The sequence below is a fragment of the Equus caballus genome, chromosome 11 (genome assembly GCF_041296265.1).
Source record: "Equus caballus isolate H_3958 breed thoroughbred chromosome 11, TB-T2T, whole genome shotgun sequence".
NCBI classification, from domain to species: domain Eukaryota; kingdom Metazoa; phylum Chordata; class Mammalia; order Perissodactyla; family Equidae; genus Equus; species Equus caballus.
The window spans coordinates 52,789,001-52,801,444 of record NC_091694.1 but is presented as its reverse complement, the minus strand read 5'-3'; the positions used below and the strand labels follow the sequence as shown (position 1 = coordinate 52,801,444).

Here is a 12,444-nt window from a genome sequence, read left to right as displayed (position 1 = left end):
TTGGAATGTTCTTTGGGAAATGCTGGGGCTACTCATGGATTCTTTATTCTAACAGATAACACAGGTCCCACGTGCATTTCTGAGTTGAGCTGGACTGCAGCTCCACACCCCCGATTATTAGGGGCTTCCTGGGCCTTCACAGCGACTCCAGGATCCAGGAAGTAGGCTGTGGGGTGACCTTTGGGAAGGTAGGAGAAGGTTTACAGGAGAAGGAGTGGCAGGTTCTAGAATAAGGCGAGCAGAGTAGAATTGCAGGTTGTGGTCTTGCGCAGGGCAGAGGAAAACCTCCATGACTCCTGGAGGCAATTGCCCGAGAGAATGGAGAGGGCAGAAATACAGAAAGTTGGATTTGGTGGGAATCAAGGCAGAAGGTGAAATCCTACCCACATCTACCTGTCGGCTCAGCCAGCGTTGGCTTCTCACCTCCCTCGTCTGTGCCCACCTGACTTATGGCCACCTCTTCCCACCCAGCAGGACCATTAATATGGCTGCTGAGTATGAGCCTGCACTTGGAGGGGTCCTGGTGACAGGAGAGCCGGCTGCTACTGAGAGGGAGCAACAGAGAAAGCAGCTGACAGCTGCCACTCTGAGTTTGTTCATAACCCCTGGCAACCTGGCCTTTTGTGGGCTCACGGGGGGTGCTCCAGTTGAAGAGCTAGCCGGGGTTTCTAGGAAAAGGGAAGTAGAACTATTTCTGACCGTTGTAATCTTAAGCTTCCTCAAAACAAGCACAGGAGCAGCTTGCACTGTTATCAGACTTCGAAGTTTCAGGGGAGAGTGCGTTTATGTGCTGCTCCCCATCTGTAAAATGCAGAAATCGGACCATGTGGTCCTGAGCTCATCAAGAACTTAGATCCATGCATGTCCTGAATTAGTCACTCTATTGCAAAGGCACGTGAGGGTAAAAGTGGCTTTCTAAAATCAGCATTTTTGTTTACCCTTTCCTTAAATTAGTAATATATTCTTGGTTAAAAAAAAAAAAATTCAGTGAGTACAAGAGTTTAAAATAAAAAGTGAAAATCCCTCGTCCCTTACCCTGGAGCTGTTTATCATGCATCTTCTTGCAGAGATTCATATTCTCTCACCTTCTAAACATATGTATGGTTATTCTTTTTAATAAATGGGAAAACACTATCGTTCTGTAAATTGCCTTGATGATGTACTGTGGGCATCTTTCTATGCTTGTACATTTCGGTCTAACTCATTTTTTAACATTGCTATGTATAGTCCGTTGCAAGTGTATGCGACCATTAATTTAACTAGCCCCCTCTTTGTCAAGGCGGTATTTAAGTCCCATCTTACACTAATAGACAGTGTCGGGCAGCTTTTTTCTGAGGTCCAGACGTTAGCATATGCTCCTGGGTCAGGGCTTTCTCCGGGGTCCCGCAGTATAGCGGTCCCAAGAGACTCTCGGCCAGGGGTCGCACACTTTTTCTATAAAGGGCCAAGTAGTAACTATTTTAGGCTTTGAGGCTAATATGGTCCCTGTCACAGCTACTCAACTCTACCAATGGAGCATGAAAGCGGCCGTGGATGATACGTAAACCAATGAGTGTGGCTGTGTCTCAATAAAACTTTATTTATGGACACTGAAACGTGAATTTCAAATAACTTGTACGTGTCATGAAATATTCTTCTTTCAGTTCTTTTTCAGTCATTTAAAAATGTAAAAGATGATCTTAGGTCATGAGTTCACGGGCCACATGAAATTGGCGTGGGCTGGGGTGGGCCCGGCCAGCAGGCCGTTCTGGCCCCTGCTCTAGGCTGTCAGTCATCTCCAGTAGAACTGGCCGACTTTCACTTCCCCTCCTTCTCTCTTAGACTCAGGGTAATCCCGGCCCCTTTGTCTTACGTTCTAGGCACATGCCAGTTTTGTTCGTTCTTTATCTGTTTGATTGATGGGCTCATTCATTCCACAAACACTTAGTGGGCCTCAAATATGTTCCAGGCTGACTGTTGGATGCTGGGGATATAATAATAAAAAAGAAGCCATCCCTGTTCTCAAGGCACTTACCTTCTTGTGGTGGAAGCAGATTTTAAATAAATACGTGTTTGATTACGACTGTGAGCAGGGCTGTGAAGGAGAAGGCCAGGGTATTTCGAGAACCTGTCCCAGAGAGACCCTGGGAAGTCAGGGGAGGCTTCCTGGAGGAGGAAACGCCCTTTAGCTGATCTGGGAAGGAAGTGGCGGGGCCGCTGATGGGAAATGCCTTCCTGATGGCATAGTCAGTGGTGTTTGGAGGGGTCACGCAGACCCTGAACGTTGTGTTGAGGATTTTGTTCCTTAGTCTAAGGGAGTGGGATGCTCAGCTGTCTTTCTGATTCTCCTCTGGAATCCTTTCTTAGACCAGTCTTATTTGGCTGCTCAACTGCTGTTTTTGAGCCTGACTGCCTTTCTGCAGGAAAGGACTCCTCAGAATGTCCCCTCGCTGTTCTCACACCTGCTCTCATCTGACCTCCTGACCCCTGGAGGCGTTTGAGGCTGTGTCCCCTCACAGCTGGGCCACCCGTGTCCACCTTTCTGCCTCAGCTCTTGAGTACCCCGCCTGTGACTCAGGCCGAAGCCCTGCGCTGCTGCCCAGGAGGCAGCGCCCTTGCTCTGAGCCTCCACGGCCATTCCTCCCTGCTCCTCGTCCGGCTGCCTTTCTTCCGGATGCTTCTAGTCTCCTTTCACCCCTGGTCACCCCTCTCGCAAAGGGCGCTTGGGCCCAATAGGTATTCTGTCCCCATTTTTACACACATACAAATATAACTGGTTTTAAAGACCAATCGACATTTGCGTTACCTTGCTCTGGCTAATCTGCTTATTTTCAAATCCATTTAGGATTTTTATGGATGAGGATTGTCACAGTGCTGGTCAAAATGAGCACAAAATCAAACAAGAGGCCATCTCCTCCTTCAAAGGCAGTTCGACTGGAGGCAGAGAAACTGAGAAAGAGTCAGCGTTGTGGGTGTTAGCATGGAAATCTGGGGGCTCAGGGAAGGGAGTTGGCAACTTTGTCTGGGTATCAAACAAGACTTCAAGGAGGGGGCCCCCTGACTCGGGGTTCCATGCTGAGTCTCAGCACGCACAAAGGCAAGGCAGCAAGGGTGCAGCTGACGTGTCTGGCACTGTCAGGAACCAAGAGGCAAGAGAGGGATTAAGGGTCTGACCCCCCACCAAAGAGCCCAGGAGGCATTTTGAGGAGTTGGCTCTTTGCCCTGTGGGCAGTGGGAAGCCGTGGATGGGTTCAAAGCGGTGGCATGACATGATCAGAAGATTGTGACAAGACTGCTTGTGCAGCAGAGTGAAGGATTTGAGGACGGTGAGCGTGGAGCCGGGCAGACCAAATGAGAAGAGAAGGAATGAGGTCAGCACCGCGTCTCCAGCTGTGGCTGCAGAGGAGGAGGTGGGGTCTGTCAGGCAGGCTGCAGCAGGTCAGGGAAGGGAGAACGCTCAGACTTCTCCGAGTTTTCTGCATCGTGTGCTGGAGCCGTGCAGTGAGAATAGGGGATACCAGTGAGGCGCGAGTTTGGAAGAAAGATGAATCCTTGTTGGGCGTATGGTTCCTCGGGGCACATTCAGGGCGAGATGGCCAGCATGTGTTTGGATGGTTGTGTCTGTGACTCAGGGGGCACCTGGGCTAGAAATGGGAATCTGGGGAGCTGTGGGGGTGCACGGCTTGGCAAGCAGAGAGCAGAATGGATTTCACCCCTACTTGCCCCCTTGGCCCGGCACCATTGTGCAGTGACCAACCTGCACAACCAAAGGTGGTGGCCCAGAATTTGCATTGCATCAGCAGAGAAATGAAGTCCTGAGAACGCAAGAGATCACCCAGAGCAAGCCTCTAGGAGGAAGGCCTGCAGAGCAACGTTTCAGGGAGGGGCAGAGGAGACTGAAAGAATTGTCAGAGATGGGAGGAGTCCAGGAGAAGGGAATGTCATGAAAAGCAAGGAAGGAAAGATTGTCAAGAAGGGGCAGTTAGAGACAGATTGAGATACAGATCAGATTTATGGTAGGATAATATTTCAAATCACTGCGGAAAGCACAGGTTATTTAATAAATGGTGTTGGGCCAGATGAGTAACAGGAGGTTCTAGTGGGTAAGTTAACGCAGTAATGCTGGTGCTCTCTTATGAAGTGTGAAAGGCCATCAGAGCGTGCTTTATGAGACTTTGGGAAGTCCCCGTGTCCCCTTACACCCCATGGTTAATGGCTCTCCACGGCGTTTCATCATGCAGGGTGGCCCTGAGCTCAGGCCGCAGGAACCCCAGAGGTTCTGGTCTCAGGAAATTGCTTGTGCTACACTCTCGCAGAAAGTGCTCCTTTCCCACCACACGTTGACTCTACTGCCAAAAATTGAGGTTGTGTTTAGTTCCTGGATGGTGAGCTGTTATCAATAGCTGACCCTGTCCAGGGACCTGACTAGTGTTAAGGGGGACCTCTGATTTGTACAACAGAGAATTGCATTTCAGGAGATGTCGTGCAATGTTGTTTGTTCCATTTCTAATTGGAAGGACAGGTAGACACATTTATCACTTAACGGTGTTATGGCCATAGGTATTCAGGTCCTCTTTTTGGAGAGATGCTGACTTTTTTTGATATTGTTTAGGATATATTTTACCATGTGGACATCGGAGGGCTATTTCAAGCCAGTAATGAAGGCCAAGATTAGTTCTGTTTAAGTATGAGTTAGTATATTACCTCTTATGTATTAATCTTTGTATACTTTAATGGTTCCACTTATTGTGTCTTTCATTTCTAAAGAAAGAGGATTATTTGAGGGGGATGCCTTAGCCTTGTTTCTCTAGAAACCTGAGCCGGAGGCAAGGATTAAGTGTTAACACCTTATTTAGGAGGTGTAAGCCCAGAGCAGTGAGTGGGTGAGAGAGGGAAGAGAGGCAAAGGAAGGTGCCATGTGATGCTGGCTAGTGTTGACAGCGAGCTGCAAGGAGGCCCAGCAGGTCACTAAGCAGGTGTTCACTTCTCTGGAGGGGTTGCAAAGAGGAGCCATACCTTTGAGTGGTCCATGGGAGGGCAGAGGTGTTTGATCTGCTCACTTCACTGCTCTTATCTCCTGTTTCCCACTGGCCAAGCTTCTCCCTTTAGAGAGCTATTTGCCCATACTTTGGGTTGTAACGTCTGACCCCTAGCATCCTCTCAGAAAGCCTGATTCCACCCCACATAGTGATGCTTCATCCACGGCCAAGGTGGATGGTTGATGGAGCATGGGTGAAGAATCAGCCAAAGTAGGAGGCAGTTGATGGGAATGTGAGGAAGAGCCCAACGTCGCTGTCCCAGTGTGACACTCCCGCGGAACTGAGTGCTGTGGTGTGCGTCTCTCTCCAGGGTCAGACCATGGCGACTTGATTGTTTATAGGGTTTCAGTGGCCAGTGACCTTCACTCATCCTAGGGGCAGCCTTCCAAGTCATCTAACACAGGGCTTGGCAAAGTACGGCCTGTAGGCCAAATTCAGCTTGTGGCCTATTTTTGTCAATAAAGTTTTATTGGCACACCCCTGTGCTCTTTGTTTACGGATAGTCTAAGGCCCCTTTTGCCCTCTGATGGCAGAGTTGAATAGAGACCATGTGGCTCACAAAGCCAAAAGTATTTACTATCTGGCTCTTGAAAGAAGTTGTTTGATGATCCCTGATCTGGCAAATAGAACCCATTCATTTCACGCAGGAGGAAACGGGGTACCCCGTGTGTAGACAGACTTGCTCAGAGTTTCCTGGCCATTCCTATGCCAGGCTATGCCTGGGTCCCCAGTCTTCTAATCTTTTCTTTTTTGCCTCGGTATTCAGGAGGATGGGCCTGGGTGATGGTGGGAACTTAATTTGCAGTAAGGATAACTGAGTTCATGGATGAGGAGCAAAAATTATCTGACATAACGTTTATTTTTAAGGGAAATGTAACTGTCTCGTTAAAGCTTCGGTTGAAACCCAGGAGAGATGGGAATTTTTCTTAAGCTCTTTTGACAAAGAATCCCTATGTATAAATGTTTTATTGTGTTTGTAAGTGAAGCTTGGAGGATTAAACCGGAATTTGAGCTTTTGGTTTCCTTTGCCAAATAGTCGGGAGTTTTCTTGATTTCTTGTTTTAATTTTTCTTTAAATGAGTAGATTTCCATTTAACTTTATTACACCGGGAGCTAATGTGAGTTTCTGGATAAGTTTTCCAGAACACTTTTAAAAGCATTCTTTTAGCTTTTCTTCGTTACCAGTAATTGGATACTTTTCTAACTCCCTGGGTAGAATAGCCCTGATAATTCCCTGTTAATAAAAATTGCCCTGAGAAACTTCTCTACCCAAAAACATCGATTTATTTTCTTCTGTCCATCTGTGTTGAACAAATGTGAGACTAAAAAGATGCTTTCATTTGGCACATTTGGTTGATTCAATTAGTGTGTGTGTCTGTGTGGACGTGTATTCATGCATGTTTCTTATTTGGGCTTTATTATTTTTCTTTCATGGACTCGTAGTGAAAGACTGTTAGACCTTAAAGCTTCTTATTAATCTGCTTCTGTGTGGGTTTTGTTTTTTCTCCCAGAGAATCCATTTTAATTTGTAATGTTAAGGGTAATACTTATGTGCACAACACATTCCTCATTTCTCACCAATTTCTAAGATCGGTAATCTCTTGGAATTTTGGCAAATGCCGGTTGGGTTAGAGAGTCATTCACACTGCCACTAAGTGGAAGACTCATAAATTCGAAAGACAAAGGAGACAAAAAGGATTTTAGTGTTTGCTGTATTTTAGGAAGTTGAGTTTCTTTGAAAAAGACTGCTTATTGGTAAACAGTGTAAGAATTTTCCTCACTGGCTGTCAGGTGGGGTCACTGGTGAGGAGCAAATGGTTCAGATATGGAAGCGAAACAAACAGGGATGTGTGGAATATGACCCAGGAGTTCTACTCCTAGATATATGCCCAAGAGAACTGAAAACATACATCCACACAGAAACCTGTACACGAGTGTTCACGGCGGCATTATGCATAATGGCCGGAAACAACCCAAATGTCCATCAGCTGATGAATGGATAAATAAAATGTGGCGTATCCATACAATGGGATATTATTCAGCCATAAAAAGGAATGATACAACGTTACACCGTGGATAAACCATGAAAACATCACGTAAGTGAAAGCAGCCAGACACAAAAAGCCCCATATTGTATGATTCCATTTATACGAAATGCCTGGAATAAGCAAATCCATAGACACAGAAAGTAGATTCGCGGTTGCCAGGGACCGGGCGGAGGGGAGAATGGGAGTGACTGCTCTTGGGTACCAGCTTGCTTTTGAGGTGACGGAAGTGTTCTATAACTGGGTAGAGGTGATGGTTGCACTAGTCTGTGACTATCCTAAAAAGCACTATATTGTGTGCTTTTAGAGAGTGAATTTTATGGTATAGGAATCATGTCACAATAAAATTGTTATTAGAAACAGGCATGTTGGCAAGCAAGGGCAAGTCAGTGACCTTCCTGCTGTCCTTCAGAAACACTTGCTTAGACGCCTCAGTTGTGTATTCCTCTGCCTGACTCCCAGACTTGGGTGGGCATCAGAAGCACCCAGGGAGTTTGTTAAAAAGTGCCAATGCACAGGTCCCACCCCAGACCTATGGAGTCGCAATCTGCCACTTGGAAAGAGTAAAAATGAGTGTTTTCTAATTGTCATCGCCTGTTTTTGACTTACAAGGAGAAAATTAAGATTGATGAAGGCATAGTCCGTGGATCCAGTATTATGAAGTTGAAGAGTAAATTTACATCCAATTTTCTCTTAGAGAAATACAATGAAAAACATACAATTTTCTTCAAACAAGTAAACAGGCATTATAGTCCCAAGGTTAAAGGTTATACAGCCATAAACTATTGTACAGTCTCTTAAATTAGAACCTCATGGAGGGGCTACTTGAAAACAAATAACTCAATTTGATGGTGACAAGATAGAGAATGAGTATAAAACTGCCAAGAAAGGCCCGTCACCTGGCTAATGTTTATATTCTTAAGTGTTGTCAGAGTCGATGACTTGTGTATATTTCCAGCCTTTATTCTTATCCGCATAACAGGATGTAGTGGCAGGTCTCATCCTTTCCAAGCTTTTGAGTCAATAACTCAAAAAAATTTTTTTGATCTCAGCATTTTTGCTATTTAAAAAAACCCGCTGGTCTCTGGTTTCCACTTTGTTTCTAGCTAAGGCTAAGTCAAAGAATTTGGGGCTTATACTATTTTCATTTTCCCATTCTCTGTAGCACTCTGACAACCGGACAGAATGCACACCAGCCTTGCCTTCAGGGAGTTAGAGTCTAGTGAAACAGTTCGGGCCTTAGAGATGTGGAGGAGTTGTCAGGTTTCTTCTTTCCTATTTCTCTTCTCCGGAGATTTTTACCTCTGCTTTGTTTAGGAAGTGTGTGCCAGTATACCGGCACTGTCCCCTCACCGTCCGTCACACTGCAGAGCCCATGGGATCTGATTGTATCAAATGGCTAATCCATCAGTATCAAGTGGCAGGATCTCTACCAGTCATTCGATTGAACAGTAGTCATTAATTAAAGGCAAAGAAAAGTACAAGATGACTGTGAGTCGTGTACCCATAAGGAATGACGTTTGCTTGGTTTGAACTCTTTTTTTAAAAAAAAAAGTACTGGTCTATGACAATGAGTACATTTCTAGGGCAATGGCATTATAGCGCTTCTGTGTGTGGTGGCGGGAGGCATGATGGTGAAGGTGGGGTCAGGACCTCCAGATCCTGGTGAGCTGTCCTGAAAAGAGGCGAGTGTAGTAGCTGTCACATGCTGGATTGTCTTCAGGCCAGAGGCTGTCCACAGAAGCATTTTATTCTGTTTGCACAGTGTTTAAAAACGTCAGTGAGTTGCCAACATTGAAAAATTGGGAGATTTTTCTAAACATATGGATACTTGTCTTCCCTTGAACATCATGAGGTGTGGCCAACTGGACCCAGCTTCCTGCCTGAACACAACTGGGTGGAGCCAAGGTTGCCACTTGCCCCGATTTTCTGTATACTCAGTCGGCTTCCTGCATGCATTTTACACATCTAGTTCTTGTGGGAGTTCTGACCTGTGTTCAGGCAGAGCCTCATGCTTTTGCACCAAGTATTGTAGAGGAGAGGCAGCATTAGACACCAAGTTGGAAAGATATTTTATAAATATCCTTGGAAATTGGAGATTATGAAAGAGGACCAGGCAAGATAATAAAGAATCTGGGGAGCAATGACTGACTGGCCAACATTTACGAAACACCAACTTCAACAAGGACTTTCAAACTCATCCCACGCTCTGCCTTATTCATGGAGCTTCTATGTGCACCCAACATATGAGTGCAGGCAGCATTGCCTTTCTGGGGCTTCCACAAGACCTGTGTGTGTGTTGGGGGGCAGTGGAAGCATGTGGCTGCAGCAGGAAGTCGGGATCCACACCGAAGGGCAGCCTGGACAGAGAGAACCAGTGTAGCTGTTTCAAGGGTTAGGTCCCATGGAGTCAATGGAACTCCTAGCCAAAATGGAAGTTATCTGTAGGTTATATTTGAATAAGTGAGTGGGCAAGGACCATGTGAATCGATCATCAAGCAACAAGTGTTTGCTAAATGCTTCTCTGTGCCCATCTCTAATTATCCACTTGGAGGGCTTCTTGCAGGGGTGGTGTGGGCGATCACAATGCAAATGGCTACGTGTTTGCACAGACTGAATGCTTCCTGAAGTGGAGATGAGCTTGCTAAATGGGCCTTTCCTTGTGGGTTGGAGTCAATTTTCTTTCCTGCCTGGATAGGCCTCTGAAGGTCCCCTCTGGCTCTTAAAATTCTCTGTGCAACCAGGAGTCGCAGCACCAGCATGCTCTTCACCCATCGCTGTTTGGGAATGCGCCTCCCTATGTAAAGCTGATGTGATTTCCCGGCGATCAGATCTTTATTAATGGAGGAAGATCTTGAAGTGGGGGTAACAGCTTTTTTGTCATTTCAGTCCGAGTTGGATTCCAAAGTAGGCAGTGCTCATCCAAGAGGCGTGGGAGGAGGAGCGCGGGGTGAGAAGTTAGTCATGCAAGACGCCTGTGTTTACTGCATGCCACTCCCTGGGAACAGCATTTGGGGCTCTGCACACGGGCGCTGAGACCCTGCGATGAAGGGTCGTGTCGTCCTTGGACAGATCGTAAGCTGGGCCTTGCACATAGCAGGCTCCCCTGGACATTCCTCTTGAATGAAGCTCCTGCCCTCTCGCCAGCTGTGATTAATGCCTATCTGCATGCCCAAAGCTACCCTCAGCCTGAGAAGAAGTAGCTCCTGCAACGAGCGAGAGTAGAGGAAGTTGGTCGAGTGGTCTGACACAGGGATGGACTGGGGGAGCAGTATGTTGGAGTGAGGTCTTGCCCCTACCTCCCACCCCAGGCATTAACCCTTTTGTAGCCATTGTGGGGACCTGGTGGGGGGTTCCTGGGGACTGGAGGCACTTGGGGTGGGCAGGTTGGAGCAGAAGCAGTTTGCAACTGGTACAGAAAATTTCCTTATTTTCACAACCGGTCTGATTGTATTCATGTTTTCCACCTGGAAGCCATCTGGGACCTGCGCTAGAGCTGGGGCTTAGTATCCCCTGGTCCCTGGTGGTCGGTCTCCTGGCTGCCCCTCTGGGCCCCACCACAGACCCAGACCCTCTGCTGCTGAACCCCCGATGACTGTTTCTTGTTCATCCAGACTTTGAAGCCCCCAGATCAATTCCTCATTTTGGCTCGACCGCTATTCCGGCCTCCCACTGTCCCCAGCCAGCTCCAGCTTTTTGCTTCTGGATATAGGTTGAACTGTGTGTCCCACCAAAAAGACGGTGAAGTCCTAACCCCCAGTCCCTGTGAATGTGACCTTGGATATAGGGCCTTTGCAGATGGTCAAGTTAAGATGAGATCGTACTGGAGCATGGTTGACCCTGATCCAATATCTGGGGTCTTTACAGAAAGGGGAATTTTGGACACAGACAGACACACACAGAGGGAAGACGATGTGATGACACAGGGAGACACCAGCTGTGAGCCGACGGACGACTGAAGCTGCCAGAAGCGAAGAGAGAGGCCTGGAACAGATTCTCCCTCACATCCTTCCGGAGGAGCTGACCCTGCCAGCACCTTGATCTCAGGCTTCTGGCCTCCCGACTGTGACACAATACGTTTCTGTTGTTTAAACCACCTCGTTTGTGGTATTTTGTTAGGGCGGCCCCAGGAAACAGTATACTTCCCGTGCCCCAGCATAATGTGCCATTAGTGGTCTCTTTGGGCACTGCCAAGCCAAACAAGTGGTGTGTGGCGCCCTGGAGAGGTGCTCTCTGACGCCTGGCCTAAGGGTCTGTGGCACTAGCATCAGGAAGGGTGGCCTGCTTTCCTCGTGCACTGACAGCCCATCTGTGAATGTGGGGTGAGGGCTCTGGCTTAAAATAGCTGCCTGGGTCCCAGAATTCTGATATTTCCCAGACAAGTGCGTGCAGAAAAGCTTTGATACAGCCCGCAGACAAAAGACACGTAAAGCAATTGCTTTCCGGGTACTTTTGATCCTTCTCTTGACTGCTCTTGAGGGTACTAGAGAGGGCTTGGCGGAGGTCACGCCTCCAGCTCTGTTCTCTCCTGCTTTAGTCAGTTCCTCTGGGCTTGTCCAGCGTCCCGACATCTCAATTCCTCCATCACTAAAAGAAAGGCTTTGGGTGGTTTTGAAAGCCCGTTCAAGCTCCGTATTTCTGCTGAGGGCCCAGCTCTCTGCTGCCACCCCCCTGTCCCTGATTCCTGCTGGCTGGGGTGCCCCCACTCCCATGATGCGTCTTTGCATTCAGGTGCAGGGGGAGGTACTTGTTCACAGTGATGGGATTAGGGAGGCTTTTCTCGTTCGAGTTTCCTCCAGTGTTTTCTTCCTGGACTCATGCTACTTTTATAAGGAGGATAAAAATAGTTTCTCTGAAGTGGAGGAGAGGACTGGAGCTGAGCTCAAATGCTCTCGCTTGCTTTCTCTTCCCCAGCATAACATCCCATTCTCTTCTGTTTCTCTGAAGAAGTGGTCTTGGGTTTGGGGGGTTTGTTCCAGGGCTGAGCTGTGCAAACCGGAGCCTGAAAGGCCCTAGTCTTTCTTTTGTGGTGGGAGGAACATCCCCGTGCTCTCGGCCACAGGAGGAGGAACATGCCGGGCCAGGAGTCGTCCTCCCCTTCCTCTTCTTTCTCCCCCCCTCTTCCCCTTCTCTTCCTCCTCCCCCTTCTCCTGGCTGCAGATAAAAGACTTCGCTTGCTTTCTGCTGCTGGTATATAAAAATGACGTGTGTTGATGGATTGGACACTACAGATGGATACAGAGAGGACAGAGCAGGAGCAGAGCCAGGGGAAGCAGAACAGAAGGCGGGGTGGGGGGGGTGGGCACACAGCACTTTTAGACACCACATCCCCACCCAGCTGACTCACCTTTTGCACACGAAGAGTGAATTCTTCTTAGCAG

The 12,444-nt window shown here is 47.7% G+C and overlaps 1 protein-coding gene across 18 annotated transcripts in view; it reads left to right on the top strand.

Moving 5' to 3' along the window:
* The window catches only part of GAS7 (growth arrest specific 7), a 219,070-nt gene that overhangs the window by 132,422 nt on the left and 74,204 nt on the right, over positions 1–12,444 (top strand). The window lies entirely within an intron of this gene.